The sequence below is a fragment of the Protopterus annectens genome, chromosome 1.part1 (genome assembly GCF_019279795.1).
Source record: "Protopterus annectens isolate FY-2018-M chromosome 1.part1, PAN1.0, whole genome shotgun sequence".
NCBI classification, from domain to species: Eukaryota; Metazoa; Chordata; order Ceratodontiformes; family Protopteridae; genus Protopterus; species Protopterus annectens.
The window spans coordinates 1,305,054,904-1,305,080,582 of NC_056726.1; positions in this window are offsets into that span (position 1 = coordinate 1,305,054,904).

Below are 25,679 nucleotides of genomic sequence, written 5' to 3' on the forward strand. Positions count from 1 at the left end.
CAGCTAGTACATAAGTGCGATTCCCAGACAGACCGTCGTTTGCGTGGAGACATGCGTGAATGGGGGTATTGCTGTCGGACGTTGTGCGTCAGGTCTGGCAGCCCAGCACGTAAAACCTATACGCCACCCATGAGCGGAACGGAGTTCTGCTGTGACAACCCCAAACTGGAAAAAGCAGAAAGACACAACTACATGAAGACAACAATTTGTTGATGTACAGTCACAGTAACACAAACACACATCCTATCAACAGTAATAATATGAATGTGCACAGAAACAAACACAGTAGCAGGAAAAATAGGCTGCGCATACGAGTAATAGGTTGAATGACACGATCACATCCCAGTTAACAGCGGAACCCCAGACATGAAAAACGTGTGACATCTGTCCGCTGCATAACATGCAATATACTGAGCACAAGTTCACAGGAGTGAAGTGTCGGTGTCAGAATGACTAAGGCAATAGTATGCTGTTGAAGCAGAGATAAAACCAATACGCATGTGTAAGTGTCCATGTCCGGGAAATGTATAGGTTAACGGACACACAGATGTATATATAGATAAAAACGTATATATACATATATCTATATTAATTTACATACACATATATATTCATACGGATATAGATATATATATATATATATATATATATATATATATATATATATATATATATATATATATATATATATATACAGACACACACAAGAATATACTATGGATATATATAGATAGATATATATACACAAACAACAGGTACTGATATATACACATACACACAAAACAAAATATATATGTCAGTGTAGATATACACATGTATAAATAGGGTACTTCACAGCAATTAGGGGTAACATATTTACAGCCTGGGCATATGTGACTGGGAGGTCCAGTAAATAAACATTGTACCCCCCAAATCACCCAGCTAGGCCGGACAGACATACAGACAGGCACTACAGATCAATACACTGCCGCTGTCCAAACCGCCGGTAGGAAAGGACCAGTGGGAGAGTTCTGCAAGGTCTACACTTTAAACATGGATAACGGTGTCCCTTGCGGGACCTCAAAAATTCAGGGTACATGTGAATCTGCTGACATTAATATGAGCAGGATGTAGGTGTACATGGAACAGTAGGTTGTGCAAGTGTGATAATACATGGGTTGACAAAACGTACGACATGTGTCCCGAGACGGGGAGAGTGGGCAATGTGTAGGGGTGTGCTCATACCCTGGCTGCGCTCGCAGTAAGTATTTGTCATGACTGCTGTAGAGGGGTGCCAGGTAGGTGGACCATGGGTATGCATTAATGGGCTTAAGTGTGCAGGTGCTGGTTGGCAGAGATGTAGTAGGCCCGCCCAGTGGAAGTCATTAATATTCCTATGTGGGCATAGCATATGCCTACACCTCCCAAACCTGAAGAGCACATCTACCGGATAGTTTGTAAACCATCGGGGGAATACATAGAGACCTACACAGTGCCATGTACCCGATCAGCATGGACGTCCATAGTTATGTATCAGAATGTAACTAAGTCCAACTAAACACTGCCAGAACTAGTGATATTAGGTGAACAGGTGGCAGAATACAGGTAATGACAGATGGCAACATGTATGAGTCATAAGCGGCATGTACCTCAACAAATGTGAATGAATACATATGCTCTGTGACTGTGAATGTGTCTGGTTAATAGAACCAATCGTCTAAATGTGTCCCACAGGGTGTTATGCGTTGTTCCTGATACAGTGTTCATTCACACCCATTGGTTTGTGAGTTCTGCTACTGACGGAAAGTGCATAAGTTGCTGACCACCTCAGGTAGATGATAGCATAATAGAAGAGGTTCAACACCCATATGCCTGCGAGGGACACACCCGTCTGGGCAGATGTATCCTGCAAAATGACAGTTATGGCACATGGCCTGTGAGTTTGGGAATGGAGGCTATATAGTGTGTGTAGTGGTGTCAGACATCAATTTGTTGTATCAGTAACAGCTACATGTAATAGGAAACAGTATTATCAATTATAATGCTACATGAATAACCTTAACGTATGCAAACCATGGAAGTTGTCCGTTTACTACTGGCTGTGGGTATGTGTTGCCTTGACACATGTGATAGCTCTACATATAGGGTCTATAGGGCCGCCACCAGTCTGAATGACCAAAGTGGAACCTGCTCTGTAGAACTGCCAGATGTACCAGGGCAGAACATACCTACAGCCATGCATAGTACAGAAATATACATATCGGAACAAATCAAAGTATAGTCTAGCAGCAGTATAGTTGCTTATGCTACTACATATGACATATCAACGTGTCAGGTATACAAGACCTGTAACAAGCAACCAGTCCAGACACCTACAACATGAGAAGGTCCCCTAATCACGACAGTTGCAATGGCTAGAGTATTGTCCATACCACTCAACTGTCCCTGAATGTCAGGTACGTCCCTGAGTTTGACTGAAAGTCTAACTGTGTCCTTCTTAATCCCTCCTAAAATTAGTGGCTGTTGAAGGAAAGGTGGTGAATTACACTTACTGACTAATGACAATAAGTAAGAGTTATAAACAACTGTTACTTCAGAATATGTGTATTAAGTCATATGCTCTGATTCTGTCAATGTGTCAAGTTAATAGCACTACTTTTGTAAAAGTATCCCTGATTTTTCTTGACCTGTCCCTGATTCTGCAGAAATGTGCCCCCGATTGCTGGAGAGTTCTGGTATTGTCACATGAGATATGTGTGATGAGGGACTGTCCCATGCAAAGTGGGAAAGGTGTCACTCCTACAGTCTCCCGTCATGCAATCTGAAAGGTGGTCAACGTGCAGGAGGTATGCAGTAGCATAACTCGGCAGACAGCTGCGTTAACAAACTCAAGTCACATGTCAGCATTGCAGTGTATCGGTTCCCATGTATCAGGCAGATGGGAGCAGATCGTATGAGGAACACGCATATAACATGATTACGTCACTGGACAGGCCGCCGAGTCCGTACAGTCGAACGCCTGCCGTCGCAAAATGGTTACACATACTCGATACTGTAGTCATGTAGTCCGATGTAATATGCATTACAAGGGATCGCACACACCCAGCGTGAGTGACAAATGTAAGCGGAAATGTCGGAGAGCGAGCGGCTGTAAGCATGTTTGTCTACCAGTATGCCAATAGTGCACTGTCAAAGAAATGTGGAGTCTAAATGTGTATAAGGTGCTGTGACCAAAGGTCAGCAGTGCTTAACACTGTGCAAACCCATGCACAACAGCTCCCACCTGCTGGACTGTGCCTTACCCGGTCTGTATCCAAAGGCGTCGGCCTGTCCGCAAACAAAGAACCGCCCTATACACGTGATGGGAGAAGTACCCTGCACACATAGCTCATGTGAATTAACAATAGACCATGACATATGTACAGACAATAGACCACACACACACCATACAATGCAGACATCCAACAGTATAGAAATGTACTGGCAGATACGTCCGGACCACTGGTGTATGCATGCCTGGCCGTCCTGTGTTTCAGTGTGTGAGCATGCCCAGTATGACTGTTACGCATGTTGTCGACCGACAATACCGTCATACCGTCATGTGTGTGAGTATGCAAAGTATGGTCAACAGTATTGCATGTGTCCCATGTCCAGATAGTTAGTACTGTGTTGCTGACCCCTCCATTCTACACAGACAGGTGTCATGCTGTGTCTGCAGGGTAGCTAATGGTCATGTGGCATTGACAGTTGCTACATGTCTGCATAGCATGGCGGGACATGCAACCACAACCACAGTCCTACACAGCACCGTGGGTGGTGCACATGACTCTCACATGTGTAGGTGTGACGGGGGCACAGCCAACAGTTGTACACATCTGCTGCTACTGTACTGGTATTCCGGGTACTCCATGTCAGTGTGTGGACCCACCTAAATTGCTGGTTGGAGGGATACCAGGGTACGTCGGTTCCCAGCTTTAATTACCAGCACAGTGGTGTTGGACGTCCTAGCTTACACAACCTACATCAAACTGCCTGGCCTGCTGTCATCTGTGTGTGTCATAGGGGGTTGGTGTCATTCATTGGGCATATCCATAGGCCATCGTATATCATTTGTCTGTATTGGTCCACATCTGTCCAGCTACATGGAACGTGTGTGGGCTGTACGGACACACATGATGGTCAGCCCATAATCTGCAGTGGGTTAGGACATCCTGTGTACTACAGGCTACCATTGTGGCCCCAGTATGTGCTACAGAGGTCATGGTGCCACTATGGATGGGTACTGTCTGCTGCCCTAACATTTGGCCACCACAGTCACTTGTATGCTCACATACATACCATAGCAATGGGTAACTACACATTCTAATACAACTGCCACTTGTTAGGTCAATAGACATACCCTGGATGTGTTCCGGACTTGAGGACGGTGCTGGAGTGCTGCCTATGTCGGATGCACACAGTGAACCTCCTATACATGGCCGAGCACAGGTACTGTCATGTTTGGCATCCATTGTACTGTGTGCGGGTCAGAGAGGGGAAATCCATGAGTACCTACTGTGTCAGTGCATATGCCTTGCATTGCCTCTTTGCCAAGGGCAGGTCATGTTGTGCACAGGCTTTCGCTGACTGTGCCCTACTCAGATAGTTCCTTCACCAAGTCACACTGTGCCTGTACAGGCCTTGGCAGTGGTGTTGGGCTGTGTGGCCCTGTCCCATGCTGTTCCTGCTGCAACTGTTACTGCAGGATAACATTGTGTAGCATAGCAAATACCATAACAACTTGTATGCATGTAGCTTGTGAATACTGCAGAGCTCCAATGGATGTGTCCGGATACCAGAACTGTGAACCGAGCATGGATACCAGAACTGTGAACCGAGCATCCCAAACACATGCACAAGTATATGTCTTGCCTGTGCATCTGCCTCAGTATGGTGTGAGTGTTCAGGTGTGTGTGCATTGCTGATGGGTGTCATCAGCCACTACACCAGTGTTTACCTAGCATCCCCCACTAGGAGACTGTAGGGGATGTCCATATAGGCATTGGTGTGCTACAGCTGTGTCAGAAGCCATATATTGGACACATCATAGCTTCCAGGGCAGACAGCACACACATTCAATCTCATGCCCTGGACATCGCATATGGCCTAGCTGTTGGAGGGTATGCCCCTGCAGTGACTGTAGGCCCTACCCCGCTCCTCGGGTGGTGCTATGTGTGCAAGCTATAGCACCCAGTACCCCAGGGTAGTCATCCATGTGGTTGAACAGATGCATATTGCTGGTCCACTAATCACATGTGTTGAGGACATGTACGTGCTCACTAGCATGTGTTGACATGGCATCTGTGAACTGGTGCAATACTCTGGATGCAGATTCCTGTGAGATACCCATGATATCCCCAGTTGTGCTGTGTGAGGTACCTGTGGCTAGTACACCTAGGCCAACACATCCCATGGTATCCACTGTGATGTGTTTCCCTCGGCCTGTTTGATGTGTCAGGCACAGGTCAACAAGCTGCTGTAGGAGGTCTCTGTCCACCCCATAGTGCTCCAACATCCCCAGCCCATGTAGCCCCAGGTAAGTCACCCTCGGTCTATAAAGTCTTATGTCACCCCAGTAAGGGTTGTTCGGCAGCATACACATCCTCACTGCCCCAGCCTCCTGCACATGTTGGTATATGTTGCCTGCTGCAGCCCGTGTCATTTGGTTGGACTGTGTCTGTCCCTGCAGGTATACACCGATGGTGTACAGTGTGGACGAAACCTGTGTGTATGCTGCTTGCTCACATTAACGTACTATTCATGTGCAGGCTGACCATGTCATCTGCTGATTGTGCTGATCAACACCTGTTTGTGCAGCCTGTACACCCTGACTACCCCACCACTGCTGTCATCCCTCCCAATGTCACCAGGCAGGTATAGACACACCCCTAGCTTAGGTGTGCTAAGGCAGGAGCACTCCTGAGGCACAGTTCTGCAATGTACATACAGTATGCCTGACCCCCTCCCATGCTGTCAACTATATCCAAGACCTGCACCTGGCTGACTACACACATACACTCCAGGGACCAGCAGCACACCCTGGTGATAAATGTGATACACCATAGTCAACCTCATCTGCATAGTATAGTCTTCTAATGAATAGTTATATGACCCATACCGAACCTCCAAATTATTAACCACTGCTCAGTGTCGCTCAGATCCATACACAACTGGCAACAGGTGCCTTATCATCACCATACTCAATGTCCCATGGTCTTCCCAGCAACAAAATAACCGCTACAACCCGTGGCCCTGCAGACTACAGACGATGTGCATTACCACCACGCCATGGCAGATACACATAGATCCCAGGTTATCACGTACAGATCATCCGGCACAAACATTCAATAGTGCTGATGTCCCCAGACATATGTTCACATCTATGTCCACCTCTACATCTACATATATCATATATATTATTTGTATACATATATACATGGACATATATATATATATATATATATATATATATATATATATATATATATATATATATATATATATACATACATACACGCATATACATGTACACACATATGTAGATATGGCATTTATATCACAACAGTGGACCACATGACAGCAATGCATTAGACAGGAATGAAAAGGAAACTACATGTGCCACCTGCATCATGTAGTGTTGTTACTGTCAAGTCACGTGTGTTATGTTGCGTCACATGGTTCAGACCGTATCAAGGGTAAGAGTAGGGCTGCTGACAGTCCCTCACCAGACCTATTGGTGAATGTATGTGTTGACAACCCAGTGTCTTGGCAGAATATGTGGGCTGTGGACACTATATAGGTCAGCAACAAAACAAACTGAACACATCCCGCAGCTAGCCACCCACAGATACCAACACATATGGTATAACTACCAAACACACACACCTGCCATGCCTTGGAATCGAGCACCTACCTGTCTAGTCTACCACACTACAGCATTATTCAGTAACAGAATACACTACCAAGTTCCGGCATCACCACACTCCCACAGGCATACATCTAGGCGGATGACATCATCCGCAAAGGCAAAAACGCCGATAAGGAATGTATGTGGAGTGAGCCATCTAAAATCATTACTCTGTCCCCTGGCAGCTGGAAACACGCACACACACACACACACACACACACACACACACACACACACACACACACAACAGGGCTGGGAGTCGAGCATACACCTAACTACCTTATCACACTACAGCATTACGCAGTTACAGAACGTGCTACCGAGATTACTGAAACACAGCACTCCCAGAGGCATACTTCTAGGTGGATGACATCATCCGCAAAGGCAAAGACACCGATAGGGAATGTATGTGGAGTGAGCTGTCTAAAAGCATTACTCTGTCCCCAGGCAGCTGGAAACACACACAGGCACACACTTGGCAGGGTTGGGAGTCGAACATACACCTAGCTACCTTATCACACTACAGCATTGCGCAGTTACAGAACGCGCTATCGAGATTACTGAAACTCAGCACTCCCAGAGGCATACTTCTAGGTGGATGACATCATCTGCAAAGGCAAAGATGCCGATAGGGAATGTATGTGGAGTGAGCCATCTAAAAGCATTACTCTGTCCCCAGGCAGGTGGAAACACACACACACACACACACACACACACACACACACACACACACACACACACTTGGCAGGGCCGGGAGTCGAACATACACCTAACTACCGTATCACACTACAGCATTACGCAGTTATAGAATGCACTACCGAGATTACTGGAACACAGTACTCCCAGAGGCATACTTCTAGGTGGATGACATCATCCGCAAAGGCAAAGACGCCGATAGGGAATGTATAGAGAGTGAGCAGTCTAAAAGCATATTACTGTCCCAAGGGTGGCTTAATGGTAAAGGTGTTTGCCTTACAAACACAAGGTGCAGGGTTTGAGTCTCACAAGGGATAATTGGCTAGGCTTAAAAATGGCTCACAAGGGCAGTTAGCCTAGTACAGATTTAGATTTAGATTTAGATTTAGATTTAGAAACACACGGCAGTGGTGTGAGCGGGACAACTGCCTATCTACGGAGCACTATTACAATACTACATAGATACAGGATGCGCCACAGACAGTACACCCTTCAAGACAGTCAACCAGTGTGTTCAACGTAGGTATCCATCCTGACACGGAAAATGGACATCTGTTGCCTGGATGACCACCATCGCTATACAGGATGTCAATGGTCATGCCCATACACAGAGGCACAACACCAACACAAGGTGTCACTGGGCATGCTCACACACTTAGCATCACACGTCCGTTTGGGATGTACTGTGTGTCCAGCTACACAATGGCGTACTGGGCATGCTCACACGCTTAGTAGTTCCAAAGGGCCGTCTTGCATGCACACGGATTCTAAACACGGAAGGGCACAGTTTGGAATGCACTGTGTGTCCATCTACACAATGGCGTACTGGGCATGCTCACACACTTAGCAGTTGCAAAGGGCCATCTTGCATGCACACGGATTCTAAACACGGAAGGGCACAGTTTGGAATGTACTGTGTGTCCATCTACACAATGGCATACTGGGCATGCTCACACACTTAGCAGTTGCAAAGGGCCATCTTGCATGCACACAGATTCTAAACACAGAAGGACACAATTTAGAATGTACTGTGTGTCCATCTACACAATGATGTACTGGGCATGCTCACACATTTAGCAGTAGCAAAGGGCTGTCTTGCATGCACACAGATTCTAAACACGGAAGAGCACAGTATGGTGTTACTGTCCCCATGTACATGAAGGCCACTCACATGTACTGACCAGTACACACTCAGAAGCATCACAGATGTCTCAGGTGCAGATCACAGAGGTAAATGCCACAGTCTACTATGTAGCCCTCAGACATCACCATGTCGTTGGACCAGCAACACACAGCCATACATTACCACAACACCGTGTGACTCATGACCAGTGGACTGTACATAGGTCTACAGCAACTGTGCAGACTACACATGTACTGACAGGGTTCCATCATGTGTTATGCATTGCAATGATACCACTGTACATAACCAGGTCGGCTCTACACATAACAGGGGCCCTGGGTCTTACACAGCTGTGACAGATGACTGTCGCTGTACACCAAAGAACACACGTTTGGATATGGCATACATGTAATCGCAGTGGATATGTGCATGGACCACACACACACAAAACATATGTACATAGCATAGCTTTTGCTGTCCTCCATGCAGACAAGTGGCTACAGCAATCACACGCATGCAAATGGAAGGTAGGTCCATGGCTGTTGAATGCTAACAGTACACAAAGTAGCAATGTTGACTGAGGATACATTCCCTCTGTACTACTTACCCATGACACCCATCATATCATACAACAGTCCATGTGTTATGTATGTCATCACACATGTCCACGAACTGCAATGCATACAAACATGGCTACATGACAGGCATGTAGGGACAACACACATGTACATTTAGTGGTGTGCATGCAGCTACCATACATGTGCAGTAGCTGATGTATGTGACGCATCTGTGCCTAACTACAACATGCAGTTGCAATGCAGCCCCATCATTGACACCTGTATATGGTGAAATACTGACAGTATGGTAGGATGTAAATCAGGTATGGATGGATGTGTGTACATAAAGTGGTGGTCCACCTTTGCAGATGGATGTTTGCCGGGGACGGCTCACAGGTGTGTCACACGCCATCCTACCATTGCATGTGCAAACAGTATAGTATGTTACTGTTACTTGATGGTGAAGACATAAAACCTACACAGCAGTCGGGTGTTACTGACTGTAAGTCACTTGACACCTGTAACACTTACATCCTCCCATGTGCATATAGCAGCACAATTGCCGGAGGTAGCATTGGTACACATAATGCGGCCAGTACTGCTGCATGTCTGTTAGACATATCATCATATAGCAGGTGTATCATTCACAGTACTGCCATGTGTGTTTGCTTATGTGACCATATATACCACATATGGTGGGGAATACATCCCAATTGTTACACACCCCTGTACACTATTGTAGAGATCTGTACATACTGCAGTGTGGAAAGCATGACGTAGGCAGGGGTGGTGTGTGTATCACACACGTCAGCTATCCGTATGTGAATGACATTTGTGGACTCCACAGTGTGTGTGTATGTATGTATGGCTGTCTGGTGCATGGAGTGAGGGTGTATGCTACCATACAGAACACACAGGATCCCTAACCCCTCATGGTGATGCAGTCTACTAACCTGTTGATGCCATCGGTCTCAGCCTTACTGGCTACCTGTACATGTTCATTCTCTGGGTCGCGTCATGTGGGTGCACAGTACTGTGAGGGTGATTACCACATAGGCAGGGGTCCTCACCTCAACACTATGGAGTGTGCATTATAGTGTTGTTGACTCCGTGAGTGTGGGCATGTTCCTGTAATGTGACAGGGTATTACTGCTACACAGTGAGGCCTCATGCTATCAAGTGGCCTCTAACATTATCATCGGCCGGACTGCTGTGTACACCCCCCGCACCATGTCAACATACCTATGATGTGACCTGGTATGGATGTCACGTCTCTAGCCACTGTAGCCTATTAAACAGCCCACATGCTTCTGGATCAGTATATGTGTGGACATCTGTGGTATGTTAGCCTTTCCAACAGTCAGGTTGAGGCTACGTATAGCATGCTGATATTGCCATACGTGCCTGTGAGTACTCCACATTTACACATGAGAAACTGCAAACACTGCTACCTGTTGGCACATGCAAGTCCGAATGCAGAGAAAGAGGTACCCAGCAACCTGTGCTGTAGGCTACCCAGAAATCTGTGCGGTCGATGACCGCAACAGAACAGAGGAGCTCCGGACTGCTTCCCTTGCAGTCAGGGCCAATGAGGAGTGAGCTGAGAGCTCTCTCTCAGCTCTCGCGGGGATTTCGCTGCACGGGCGTCGTGTAGAGCGATCGGTTCTGTTGGCTGGATTATGTGGCTTCCATGCAGGTCAGTTTCTGGCTTCAGAAGGTAGGTGCACCCATGGTCGGATGGTCGCTGGCTTCGGAAGGTAGGTGCAGACATGGCAGGACGGTCACTGGCTTCAGAAGGTAGGTGCAGACATGGCAAGATGGTCGCGCGCGTGTGTGTGTGTGTGTGTGTGTGTGTGTGTGTGTGTGTGTGTGTGTGTGTGTGTGTGTGTGTGTGTGTGTGTGTGTGCGTGCATGTGTGTGTGCGCGCGTGTTTTAAAAGTGCATAGCCAAGAAACTTTCTGCTACAAAAATTAATAGGGTGTTTCATGATGAAATCTTTGTCAAACTGAAACTCTGTCTTTTATCAGAAAAAAGAAAAAGATAAAATGCATAAATAAGCAGGATGAAATCCAACTGAACAGCATGACTGTTGAACGTACATCTTTATCTTTTCTTCCGGATGAAACACATATGTGACAATCACATCATGTTTAAAGGACCTTCAACAATTGTGCTATTCTATATTTGACAGTAGGCATTGTAGTAATTTTATCAAACACACTTCCTCAGTCTCTTTTACACTGAAATGCATACATGGGAAAAAAAGCCAAGCTGGTGGTTTTACTGGGCAAATTTGAGTTGCCAATCCTGTGTAGCACTGTACATCAGTCAATATGCTGTTTACATGATATCAGTTAAATTTAAATAGGCTGTGAAGGTTCTAGATAAAACAGTGCATTTGTTTAATGGCAGAAATATATCAGAGGACTACAGGAAGGATGTGCTCTTCCTGGGGGATGTAGATGCCACAACTGTAGACCTATACAATGTTGTGCAGTAAAATGCCTCATTGTTTTCAGCAATGAAATAATGAAGCTTGGGAAGGTATATTAAATCACAGATACACCTTCACAGGGAGAAATATAAAGTAATGGATTTTGTGCTATTATTTTTATAACATACGTAAATGGACACATGAAATCTCTTATCTTAAAGTTTCAGTACATCTCTTTCCTTTACATAATTTCTTGCCCTAGGCAAATTCCTAGACAATTATTTAGAGATAAGATCCTCTAAACACAGAATGCACATTATATTGTGCTGTATGTTACCATCCCAGCAATATATACTGTATGTTAAGAAGATTTTGTGATATACATGACTAGACACTAGACACATGGACAGATGATAAGAGAATGTGAATATTAATGTGACTATCCCATTTAATCTGCCACTGATGTGTGCCACAGCAGTTCCTCATCATGGAAGCAAAGAATTTTCCATGTTCATCTGAAGTGTTAACAGTCATGTATTTATATGTAACAGTAAATAAGAAGTCCCATAATGTGCACTTCTCTAATAAAACAATGTCCTACAAATAATAACATCTAAAGAAAGATAAAAATGAGAAGCAGATCTCCCCAAAAAAGTTCTACTGCCACAGCTTGTCAGCAAGAGACAACGCCCAGGTATTAGTACCAGAAATCTTTAAGCATTTTTGTCAACATGATAAAATAGGTTATGTCCGAATTCAGACTTGCCTATGTTGGAAATGTAAATAACGAGTTAAAAGTTTAATTTACATTAGTCATCTCTATCATGGAGTCAACCGTTAAAAGTTTAATTTACATTAGTCATCTCTATCATGGAGTCAACCGTTAAAAGTTTCATTTACATTAGTCATCTCTATCATGGAGTCAACCGTTAAAAGTTTCATTTACATTAGTCATCTCTATCATGGAGTCAACCGTTAAAAGTTTCATTTACATTAGTCATCTCTATCATGGAGTCAACCGTTAAAAGTTTCATTTACATTAGTCATCTCTATCATGGAGTCAACCACCAGGGACCAGAGTACCTTCCAGCACTTCTCCTGTACTGTAGGTCCAGAACCTTTATTAAATCCAATGCCTTGAAGAACATCTGTGAGCTGTGACGATATCAATATGATTAGATATACTGTCAAATACAGATATTTCAAAACTGGTACTTGTGACAGTAGAGGTCACCATGACATTAGAGCTGAGAAGCGGTATCAAACATTCTGCAAAGTTCAGTTACAAAAACTGACAGCTGGACTTATTTTTCAGTCATCTACAGAACATGTTATTTGTCTCTAGCATCAGTTTCAAGTAAGGAAACGATGACAAATAGGACTTCACCAACACTTGGGTATACTCATGCCAGGTGCTGTCTTAAAAGATGGCATATCAGCTATGAAGTTTATTAGTTTTTTTAGCCAGTGGATGTAAAAATTATGAAAGTACAGTTCTACTGAACCAGGCTAACCAAAGCATCTTTGAAGCTGGAAAGAATATCAAACAAAAATATCATGAGAAGTAAACAAACACATTGCTAGCTTTCATTGTTTTGAAATTAACTGACACTGATGCATAAAGCACTGGGTAAACAATGCATTACACTAGCTAGATAATGTATAACAGTAATTACAACTGTCACTGATCAGTAGAGATGACAGTCATTGCTTGCGATACGCATTGTAAATGCACAATTTACATATCCTCCACCTACACATAACATTGTTTTGTAGGGTTTATAAGCAAACATATTAGAGTATGGCAAAATAATAATAGAAAATACTACTGCAGTCTAAAAGTTACTATCCTGGTTGGTCCTCTGCATCGCTCTCAGTCTCTTCTCTCAAAAATCAGGGACAAAGCCAAAAATGATGAGGGACAACAGACTGAAATCACACTTTTAACTGTTGACAATATTCACTGAAAAACTGATCAAATAAGACAATTTGTATTAATTTGCAAACAGGAAGTCTGAAATTATAATTCCTGGGATTATTTAAGAACTTAGATTTTCACTGTTTTGTCACAAAATCACTAAGTCAGGGACAGTTCATAATAAGGAAGCAAAGCCAGAGATGTCCCAGAAAACAGGAGCAGTTGGGGAATATGCCTACTCATGAAGGGCAGCTCTATTTGAGAGCAAGACATTAGGGTATATCTGAGTTTACTGTTTGTGTTGATGTCCCAACTGTCCAGATTTTCAAAGAATGAATAGATTTTTGCTTCTTATTTTCGGTTTGTTCCTCATAAAATTTGTGGTTTTCTGGCAAATCATTTAGGAATTAAGTCACTAAATAATGACACACTGAGTTTCAGACTTCATAACCTTCAGAAAATCCATGCTAAAGTAAGACCTGTTGTTCTATCAACTGTCTCAGTTTATACAAGAGCAATTTTTAGTACTGTTTATACGTTCCCCCAATATATTTGGCCTTGTCCAGATTTATTGCATTAACAGGTTGAGAGGTACATGCAAATAAATTGCTTTATAGAATTAGGCATAGCCAAACCTTTCAACTGTCCCTGATTTTGGCTCAAAATGTTGTTCTTCCCCTAATAATCCCTCTGCAAAATAGCAATTTTGGAAGAAAACATGGAGGGTTTACAATTAAGAAATAACTGTAATAATTTTGAGTTATAGATTACTTTTATTTCAGAAATGCATGTAGATTATTTTATTTTGTCAGCTGCTCAAGTTAGCAGTACTAATATTAAAGTGTCCCTTCTTTGACAGGTTCCCAGCTGTATTGTGTGGCTATTTTATATTTTTACATCACATTTTGGTCCATTTTTCATAAAATTGTGTTTTTTGGCAAATTAGTGACAAATCAATAAAGACTGAAGTTAGAAAATAATGACAGACATTTGAGTTTCAGATTTCATACCATTCAGAAAATTCATACTAATGCAAGACCTATTCTATTATCTTTCTAAGTTTATAAGAGCAATATTTTAAAAACTGTCCTTATTTTTGGGCCTTTGTCCCACTTCTTTGTATGGCTTTGTCCAGATTTCTTGCTCTGAGGTTGAGAGGTATGACAAATGTGTCAGAGTCATCACAGTCAGCCAGAGACATTTTAAATTGTGACATACTTGTTGCACCCCACTCCCCCATGTAGTGACTCTGGATGTGTCGAAGCAAGGCAAGGAGTAGTTATGCAGTGTATCCCCCCCATCCAAGGTAGACACAAGTACTAGAGTGGTTTTTCATCTGTCCTTGATTTTTGCAGAATGGTCTGGTTTCTGTCATATTTTTTGTACTGTTGATTTATGCTTATTACTCAAAGTGCCTGTTGCTCTGTGTTTAAGTAGCAATACTTTAATGACCATCAGGTAAGCTTGGCTGAGATTGTAAGATGCAAGTAAGCTTTAATAAGCATACTGTTAAAGAATTGCCAACAGTGAAAGCCTTTCTGTTGTTGCCATGTAGAGAATACTTAACTAGATAATGTATAAGCCTTGGGTATTGAAATGCATATGACAGTATTTGTAATAAAGGACAGGATTACATTATTTTAAGAAGCTCATTACACTTGGAGACTTCCAGTCATCTCTGCAGGCTTTACCTGTAAACTAAACAGAATGCCAATCGTGTGGTCCATAACCTGTACAGTAATCCTTTTAAGCAATGTATCTTGAGCTTATTTCTTGTTTGCTTTTCATTTTTTCTTTAATCATGTTTTCCCAATGAAACAAGTAGATAGTTGTCAGGCAGCAGGTCTTTTTTCGGATAAGGAACATGTTTACAAGTGGGGGCATCAGTGATTTCTACTTTCAGCATGTTACTTGGTATGTTAATAAAGCTGAATATAAATTATAATTAGAACTGCAGTGCAAGAAGTGGTTTGAGTTGAGTGCTGCTTGTTTTTCTTGTACTTGATTTTGACTGGTATTCCATTAATGTATTTTAAAAAGTAATTTATTTTTTCATGCCTCACAACCTTTTTGTTTCTATCTAGATATTAAGTAAGCTGTCATGCAGCCAATGCATTGAAACATTTTTATTCTTCTACACTTCATTTTGTCTTGATTGGACTCTCATAATGATGGTTTGGCACCCACGGCAGTGTATTTAGTTAGTTTTTGTGGTTTTGAGCATAGCTCCTCCCCTTTCTAGTTGGTCACACCCCTTCCCATTGACCCCACCCATTCAGCTGTCTCCTGCAGCCCCCCTTGGATTTGAAGTCACCAGCCGCCACTGCTTTAGAGTATGGATAGCATCCCTCTGCAGCCTCTGCCCTTCTCTGCTCTGCCATTCAGCATGTGCCTGTGCCGCCATTACAGTCTGGAACATGCATCTGGTGACACCAGCTACTGCACTCTGTCCTGCAGGTGCATGTCTGCCAGAGGTCCACCTACGAGCAGCACTGGCCACATGCCTGTGTGGCACATCTGCAGTCATTACACTGACACCATGGTGTGGAGACACACCTTCTGTAGCCACCACACATTCCTGTTCCACGCTAACAGATGCTAACTGCCCTTCCTCTATGACCACTGGTGATGCGGTATGTGTTGGCAGCAGAACTGTGTGCGAGGAAGAGGGGGACATAGCTGGGATGGCAACCACTGGCACAGATTCAGCCCCTGACAACCCTGCCTGTACCTCATGCATATGTTCATCACTGCTAGTATCTGTGGGGACACTAACATCAGATGGACCGCAGGAGGGTAACGCACCTACATCGCCTGTGAATGCAAAGAAAGACTCTAAATTACAATAGACACACACAGACACAGACACACACACACACACACACACACACACACACACACACACACACACACACACACACAGACATACACACACACACACACACACACACACAGACACACACACAGACACACACACAGACACACACAGACACACACACACACACACACACACAGACACACACAGACACACACAGACACACACACACACACACACACACAGAAACACACACACACACACAGACACACACACACACACACACACACACACACACACACACACAGACACACCATGCATGTGATTTGACAGACAGCATGCAGCATGCATGTGATACAGCAGACGGCATGCAGCTCAGATATTAATAGTGTTAGTTAACATACCTCCCTGGGTTGCACACAACAGAAAGCAGGTGACATATCAGTAGCCATGCAGTTCACACAATCATGGTAGTAAGCATGCATCCCCGTGATACACCATGTGGACCAGAACAGGTTAACAGTACACATGGCTGAAGTGACCTTGACATGTAATCTGCTGACGTGTGCATTAACATGCATACATGTCTGACACAATGGTGTCCTGACACATGTACAGCATTATAATGGGCATCACATTGCAGTGTTGTCTGTATGCCCTGCAGATAGAATGCATGTTTAGCAAATGTGCATGAGCATGGAAGGGTAGTGTGAGCCATCTACATTGCTATACAGTGTGAAGTACAGACACTGTGCCATTGCATGGCATCATGAGGCATCTATATTGCTATACAGTGCGTAATATGCACACATTGCATAGCCATAACTGCATGCATACCCATGACATAACTGTGGATTGTGACCCACGATGCTGAGGTGTATACACACCAAAGCATGCTGTGTCATGTGACAGGTCACTGGAGGACCTACAGATGACACCCCTGCACAACTACTACAGAGTCTTAGCTGCCTGGTAACCATGTCCACACATGGCAGACTTGTCAATTCATCATGTTCCACATGACATTGATGTACCAAACACACAAGGTGCACAGCTAATGGTGATGTCCTACAGCAGCATGGGAAATGTACAGTATCTGTGGCCTGATGTGGTGTCAATGTCTGTGGAAGCTGTACAGGTGACTACTGTCATGCTATGACACAGTCGTGATGTTCAACACATCTTATATGGTAGACTTAAGTGACACCTCCACTAGCTGTGCAGAGGCTTTTAGGATGTCCAGTGTACCACATCAACTGTATAATCAGTAAACTAAGGCTATAATTGGACCATGTGTGGACAATGTGCAACAGGGTGTATACACATCACATCTACTGTGTGGCTACATGTCTCTGGCCATCCCCCATGGCCATGTGTGAACATGTGTTGGCCAAATGTTTGTGATGGCCATCTATCTCACATGTCTGTGTTGTCCCATATGACTTACACCCATAGATGTCAGATATGTGACCATCCACAGGGCTATGCAGACAACAGGTTGTATGTTTGGTATGTGGGGTATTTGTTATGGGATAGTGTGACAATATTGCAGCCAGAACACTACATGTCTGGGACATGTCAGATGGCACATCACAATGTGTGCACCCATTGCAGGGGCATATAACACAATGGTGACTCCTGTGGGCTGCCCATATCCCAGCTCACTGTGTGGTACTGTTTGTGCACCACATATGTGTTGTTCCAATGTATAGTACATATGCCTACATTGTACAACACCTCCACCGTTGTATGCACAGCTATCCACACATGTAGCAATGGCAGATACTGTGGTTTCATGTCGGTGTATCATTTCATTTGTATATATTGCACACGGGTAGCCAGTGTGAATGATGGGAGATGCGACCTGTATATCGTGACTGGACCAAATATCAAGTGTACAAGTGTTAACTGGCCACATGGTGACTAGATCTATGCTTTAACATGCCTGATACTGATGACAGTCTCACCTGCAATGGACTGATGTCTGTGTGGCACGCCAGAGGTACCTGTATAGGGGTGACATAGCAGTTTGAACATTATCCATGACTGTATGACAGCCACAGGCTGCACTGTGCATGTTAACACATTCACCTGTACAATAGCATATAGTATGCACATGTGTGCATACACAGGGTAGCATACTGTAGTATTTAGCATGTGTGTAAACATACCTTGCATATGATGTTACATTACATAGTGTACAGTGACACATGCAACTAAATGGGATATAATAGTCATATGTGCAGTACTGACTTACCAGGCAAGTCCAGGCTCATTGGTTGGGAGACACCCACCTCCACGATGGCAGCTAGTGTTTGTGGATGCTGTTCTGAGGGTGTTCCTAGACTGGCCAGTAGCTCCTTGGTGGGTGTGAGTGGGGGCTGGGTTGGTGGCCCACCACCTGTTCCACCTTCTTCCCTGGCGATTGCAGTGGCACGCTGTTTCGCATGTTGTATCAAGTCCGTGCAGTGTCTGCGCACCTGCTGGTAGGTGCAGTTATGGCCACCCACATCATTAACCCTCCTGCGAAGATCCTGCCACAGGTTGTCATGCTGCTGGGCATGCTGTGGCACATGGCTGAACAACACCTCATAGTTCTCATGGAGGTACGGGATGAGGACATCATCCTCCTGGTGGCTGTACGCTGGCAGGCGTGAACGAGGCATTATCTGTAAGACATAATGATGGTGACAGGTCACAGTATCACAGAGATGTACAGAGATACTGCTGCACATACATTTGTATTAAATCTAGTACATCTGCACAGTTATCTTTGCAAATCATCATGACACTGACACGACTGACATGTTTGTGTCACACACATGTAACACCCGTTGTGCATTGGATATCATCACCATATATGTGTGTCACCTCATTACATTGTTCATACTCCATGTGAATGCTGTCTTGATGTGGGCATGTCTATTTGCCTGCACTGGTGTTCTTACCTATCATCACATGCCTGGATGTGTCCACAGTAATGCTGTTGGCCTTGATGTTGTGTATATGTCACATATCAACATATACACTGCCTTAATGGACTTGATCAGTGACAATGCACACATATGCATGGAAACCTTTACATGCATGTGTTTTGCCATATACATCTACACGGCACTGTACAGCAGTTCAACATCCTGCCACGGATCGCCTGTGTTGCACATGTGATAGACATGGGACAATGGCTAGTCGGACGTCATTTGCAGGGATGGTTATCAACTATAGCATGACGGGCAAAGTTTCCTAACTGTATCCGACAGCCATTTTGCCACCGCGAGGTGCATCAGTGCCACATTACCGATCCAGACAGTTGATAATACATCTACCATGTGGTCATCACACCATGTATGACAGAGATGACATGTGCAGCTTTGATGGACAGGGTTGCATGGTATGGTGGGAGTATGTCATATGTATGGCACAGGGATCTGTCCAGCATGTGGTGATCCTAGTAGTAGGACGGTGGCTATGAATGACATATGTCTTTCAGATCAGGATATATACATGTAGCATGTGCAACATCATAGTGTAGCAAATGTCTTTATGCAAGGTAGCCAGCATGCTGCATAGTGGAGGTGAGGATTGTGAAGGCTGGTATCGGCCATCCACGCATGGCCTATACCCCTTAAAGGTGATATGTGATCCAATATTGGTCACCCGAGTGCTGAGTATGCCTGTCTAATGATCTCCATGCTCATGGATGACACCCTGTCATGACATGGGTGTCTCATATGACTACCTAATAGGCCTGGAGACGTCACCAACTCAGGGAGGTGAACTGCACAGCACCATCCCTTACACAGTGTCCATAATGTTGACCTCAGCCTAGGTGGTAGTTAATGGGTACAGGGATATTCACCTAGCGGTGACAATGCTAATATCATCTGTCAGATTGTGCACATATGTCACACACCTCACCCACAAAGCTCATTCTGTATGTTGTTCGCAACACTGAGACAGCTATTGCTCATAGGTCATGGCCATTCACATCCTTACATACACAGATGCCTCACATTTGTCTGTGTGGTATGGGCTACAATGAGGGGGGAGTACAACACATTAACCCTGTTTTACTGTAGCTGCCACTGGTGTGATATGCACATGTCACTCCAACACCTTTTGTAGTGTTGATTCTGTCAATAGGCCACTGGTAGAACACTCCTGTGACATACGAAGGTACATGCAGTCAAACATCCGTACTGTCATCTACATCTGTACTGCTAACATCTACGTTGATAATGGTTCATGGACTTGCAGACCATACTCAGCAGGGTAATAGTCCAGTGCCTCCAATTATGACTGTCATCACCACTTGTGGGTTGATATTATCCAACACCCTATCTGTATTGCATTTTCATGCTCAGCACTTGTTCAGAACTTGTGAGCACTTCATGAGCTACTAATTAATATAGCACCCATTCCAAACCATTTCTCACAAGTACACTGTCTTTCCTTACATTTCCAGCTTGCTTAAAGTACAACAGCTGTTGTACACACGTAACTCACATATCTTATGAGATATGGTTGAATATACAGCCATGTCCAGCTGTCACGTACCAGTGCTATTGCCTGTCTATATGATGAATATGGCATACATGTGGCAATAGAGCAATTGTCTCATGTACACAGTCAATGCTCACCTCCCAACATACGACACTACAGCCTGTGGGAGATGCACATATTTAGCCATGCTGGGGGTAATGCTCTCACCAACCCAGACTGACCCTGACAGTCATGTGGGGACATGTAACATTTGCAACACACCCCACTCATCACATAGTCTCACAAGATCTCCACCACCACAGGCCACACATAGTATGAGTACAACTTTTGCAGAACCTCTCCATACTCTGTGTAGGCACCAAAGGCAGCCCCCATCACCAAACACAACAACAATAACTTATAGCCCACAGACTCATGTGTGCCCATCACATACAGCCAATAGGGTGTTATAACATACACAACACACCAGTCATAGGTGACTCTGTAGGCGGTCACACTGATGTCCCACTCAGCAGGCTACACAAGGCGATAGTCGCTTACATCTAGCTGTCGGGTAACTGGTTCTGCAACATAAGCTATGCACCCATGCCACGCCTCACCAGGTACAATTTGACTGTCATTCTCCATGTTAGTGTGACTGCCCTGAGATGCAACTTCACAGACTACATGTGCAGGGACATGCAATAGCTCACCGGTCTTGTAGCCCTGAAGGTATGGGCCAAGCCCTGGGGAGCATTATGCATTCATCCGGACTTGATACCACTGTACAATGACTGACTGTTTCACTTCAACAGTTGCCTATGCTTCTGCTGTCATTCCACAGGCATCCGGTATCTGTCCGCTTTGACTGACATGGTCAACAAAACACGATGCTTTGGCACAAATGACCTGCACCTGTCAGCCCTGGGAGTACAGATAACATGTAAGGCTCTTGCTGCTCCTATACTGCCTGTCTTGTACAGTTTCCAATAACATTCACCACCAGAATGGGAACAGGCAAGCAAAACATGGAGTCATGTGACTCGATGCTTGACATCTTCATCTCTGACGCACACAGGCAAGGCACTCCTTATAATGGACCACTTCAATATCTCTGCGGTGACTGGGACGTGCCTCTAGGCTCCGCAGAGCACACCTGCACTGACAGGTTATACGCAGACCACACCTTTCAGTCATGTATACGCAGACCACACCTTTCAGTCATGTAACCTGGACCGGAACACCCACGGCTGAGGTGTTCCCATATTCCACTATGTTGTACACACCTCCTGGCTAGTTACTTAGCACAATGCATCAGAGGTGATCCACGTGCAACTAGCTGTGGCCAGAACTGCTATACACATTGTAACATGCTACGGATTCAACAACATTCCCCACGGTTACCAGCCCTCATTTCTTGGTGTACTGGACAGTAGGGTTCAGATAGGTACTACTGATGTGAGACTGACACTACCCCACACTTAACTGGGATAGCCACTCATGTACTGACACATTAGGCCAACGCTGACCGGGATTCATAACCTCCACTCTGCTGGATCAACCCATACACACCACCTCCAAGACCAACAATATCCTAGACATGGACACTACCAACATGTGTGTGGTGTTCCACACCTGGGGTTATCCCCTCGTTGGTGGTTTCCGAACATATGCTAATCACCCTTGTTATCCACATCCCGGCACCACACCCTTCACGGCATACACAGTACAAGAGTACTACAACGCCTACTACAGACGTCTTATGACAGCAGTAGTTAATGTCATGACACCCGTGCAGATGGACAATGAACATACAAACACTGAAACATACCCCAGTGCACTTCATTAGCACTTACACGACTGCATGGATCATGCTATTCCAAACAGAGCCATGATGGTACCCACCAGATAACAGACGCCACTCTGGGGGTCCAGTTCCATGGACACGATTTACAACAAAAGGTGGAGGCTGTTGCAAAGTGGAGTACAATCCCATGGGTGGGGTAGCTCACTTGTCAGCCTCAGTAGGGCTACGGGATCCCTTATCACATACTCCGAACTTAGCTACGTAAACATTACTGTGACACATTCCAGGGTGTACCACAAGGCATTATGGAGGTATGTCAGTAGTCAATGGCAATACCCACATCTGCTATGACATACGACAGTTACTCAGGAACATTACAGAACTGAGTGATGTTGGCAACATCCTGGTGGATGGGTTCAATGCTAACATTACACCCTCTCACTCCCTACAGGGCCACAATCCATGCAGGAACATTGCGGTGTCCCTACGGTCACAACTACACAGTACTAACCTGCACTCTCTAAAGCCTGGAACACTGACTCCATGTGACCATCCAACATCCCAGGCTGTGATTTTCACAAACCTCTGAACGACATGTCTCCCCACTTGGCCACCAGAATCAGTAATAGCCTTGTATCAGACATTGTGGCCCCTGAATGGCACACAGCAACAGTTATCACACTCCACACAGGTGGCGCCTCAATGAAGCAGAAGGACTATTGCCCTATATGCCTGACTAGACTGTTCTGCAAGGCTATGGGGCACATCATCATGGAAGTCATTCACAGAGACATTGGTGGGCTCCAGTCCTTTGATGCCACCCAGGTTGGACTTGTTAGGGCCAGAGCATGGCTCCTACACCTGGTGGACTCCTTTGATACAGTTACCAGGGTAATTGATGACAGTAAGGGGGTCCACACCGCTTACATTATCCTCTCATTGGCTTTCAGCACCATTCTCCATTCTGGTATTGACAACATACACATCCACCTGCACATCGACCCCTATGTCTCAGAATGTTATGCAAAGTGGCTCACAGACAAGACCCACACAATGAGGGTAGCATACCATAGTACCTACTGTATTTCAGTTACACTTTGCGTACCACAGTCCTCAGTCATAGGGCCCTTCATGTTCAGTATATGCTTCCCTGAGGTACAGGCTAGCACAGAGGGACTTTTCCTGACTAGCTTTCCAGACAACTGCATACAAAGTGCCATGATTGATCCACCAGCTGATACTGACTCCCTCCATAAGGGTGTCAATGTGACGGATACCTGATATCAATATCGTGGCCTCAAGCTGCATGACACAAGGTGCATGAACATCCCCTTTGCATTACGCCAATCACCCACTGACTATCACATAGGTAGTAGTCCCCTACATACATGTCACATTGTACGTGATCGTAGTACACACGTATGTAGCACCCACTCCTTTGATAACCATATTGTCAATGTGGCATGGATATCCTTCTACGTGACCACCCTTATCTGTACTGGGTTTGTAGCTGGAACATAGGCACCCATTGTACCTCTGAACTCCTGACGTATACACACATTCAAGGGTACAACACCCCATTTAGGGTGTGCCTTACAGAACAGCTATGGCTTTACATACCACAACATTAAAATGCCATGAGGATTATTGAGCTCCAAAGGTTGACATATGCGGCAGAACTATGGACACCACGACTGTACACATTTGCATACTGCATACTCAGGGGTGACCTCTGATGAACAGACAGGGCCCATGTCCACAACAATATTCATGGATATACTCCACATAAGCGACATAAGCAACAGCCACTGAGAGCAACATGCTCATGGATATGTGCACACACGCAACGATGAGTGGGATATGCTTGAGGGTTACATTCCCAAACCAGACACTCATCATGCTTTGGAACATGATTCCTATGTACATCACGCAGGGACACTCAGTAGCACTGTTCATATGATACCTCACTTGGTGGATGGGAGACAGACATGTACGCCAGGGATCACTGCAGTGGCTGTACTGTGCAGAGGTGCAGGTAACACATGGCTCTGCTGTTCACAGACAGAACACTACCCTAGAGAGGTGCTGCTGGTGTAAACACTGTAGTTGGCCTTACACATAGACTTGCCAGACAGCATAGTACCCCACTATGAACCCTGTGAAGCTATTACATGTCCTTTGTGCATGGTTAATTGAGTAGCTATCATGCTGTTACAGTGTCCCGTGACTACAAGCCATATGTATCCTGTTATTGTATATTGTACATGCCAATAGTACAATATCAGTGGGAGTGATAAGTACTAGGTAGCCTGTCTACCACGAGAGGAGAGGTTCTTGGCCCAGAAATTGTAGTTTATTGACCATTTGGACAGTTTGTCCATCTCTTTCAACTTTCTGGTTTAAAAGACCACATCTGCGCTTGTTTCCAATCTTTCCTGTAACTAACCAACTGGGTAGCACTAGAAAGCCTTAAACTGATGCAAGCCTTCTAGCTTAGAAGTGAGAGTTTGGAGTGATTAAGTATCAGTTTTCTGTACTTTCTTGCTGTACTTAGCTGTTTTCTGCCTAAACGCAGATTTTTCAGCGTTTATTGTGATTTAAAAGCTTGTTTTTTTCACATATTGTACTTATTTGACTGCCTGCACTTTTAAAAAGTTGTTTTTTGTTTAAATAATTTAACTGTTGTAGGCTACACACTAACGTGCGATAGCCTTTTCTGATCGTTTGTAGTCATTTAAAGCTGTTTTAAGTGTAATATTACAGTTTTTGCCTTATCTTTTCAAAAAAACAAAAACAAATCCTTGTTTCCCGCCTTTCTAAGCTAGTATAGTCCAGTTTTCAGGCTAGTGCTGAATTCAGGGCTGTGATAGTAGTTTCTGAGTTGCCCATACCTTACTTGGATAGAAGGAAGTTTTGTCTGTT